Source organism: Lottia gigantea (assembly GCF_000327385.1).
Source record: "Lottia gigantea unplaced genomic scaffold LOTGIsca_43, whole genome shotgun sequence".
Taxonomy (NCBI): domain Eukaryota; kingdom Metazoa; phylum Mollusca; class Gastropoda; family Lottiidae; genus Lottia; species Lottia gigantea.
Window position 1 is genome coordinate 644,002 of NW_008709504.1, and position 1,021 is coordinate 645,022.

The window sequence follows — 1,021 nt, forward strand, 5'->3', positions numbered from 1 at the left end:
CATTTTGCAAGGATTGCACAAACACGCCATGGACGTACCCAAAGTCATATTGAATGGTGGAAAAGTCATGACCATTCAACTGGGATGTGTCAAATTTGTCGACTCCTTAAACTTTTTAGCTATGCCACTTCGAGATTTACCAAAGACATTTGGTATCACCGAATTGAAGAAAGGATACTTCCCTCACTTTTTCAACAAACCCGAGAACGCACAATATGTTGGAGATTACCCACCAGTTACCGATTATGATCCAGATGGAATGAGTGTAGGAGAAAGAGAAAAGTTTTATACCTGGTACAAGGAACAACAAACCAAAACCTTCCATTTCCAACACGAATTGGTGACCTATTGTCAGAGTGATGTGGATATCTTGAGAAAATGTTGTGGAGCCTTTAGAACCATCTTTATGTCGGAAACAGGAATAGATCCCTTCTTAGATAGTCTGACGCTGGCCAGTGCATGCAATAAGGTAAGTTTGTTTACATAATGAAATCTTTTACATAATGAAATATTTGACAAATGAAATCAATGACACATGAATAAGTAGAAAAAAAGGTCAGGTGATTTCAATTTCAAACAAAGTTTTAAAAAACATGTAATATTTGTCTTTCCAGGTGTTCCGAGCACATTATATGAAGGCCGACACTATAGTCATCATACCCAGAGCTTTGATGGAGGCCCCCAAACCTGGTGAAGATTGGAAAAAATTTCAACCGAGACAACAAAGCAACAAGGCTTTACGCTGGTTAGAATGGAAACAACATGAGAAAACGATCGAGGCACTGAGTCAACACCAACCTACACCCAACATCAGACATGCCCGAAACAGAGGAGAAGTGAAAGTGGGACCATTCAGTTTAGATGGATACGATCTCAACGATAAAACTGCTTATGAATTCCATGTAAGTTTTTTTTTTTAGAAAACAATTATTTCTGTTACAAATTTTACAATACAATTATTTTTGATACACGATATAAACACTTGACAAAAATCTTTTGAGTTATTATTATTTATTTTACA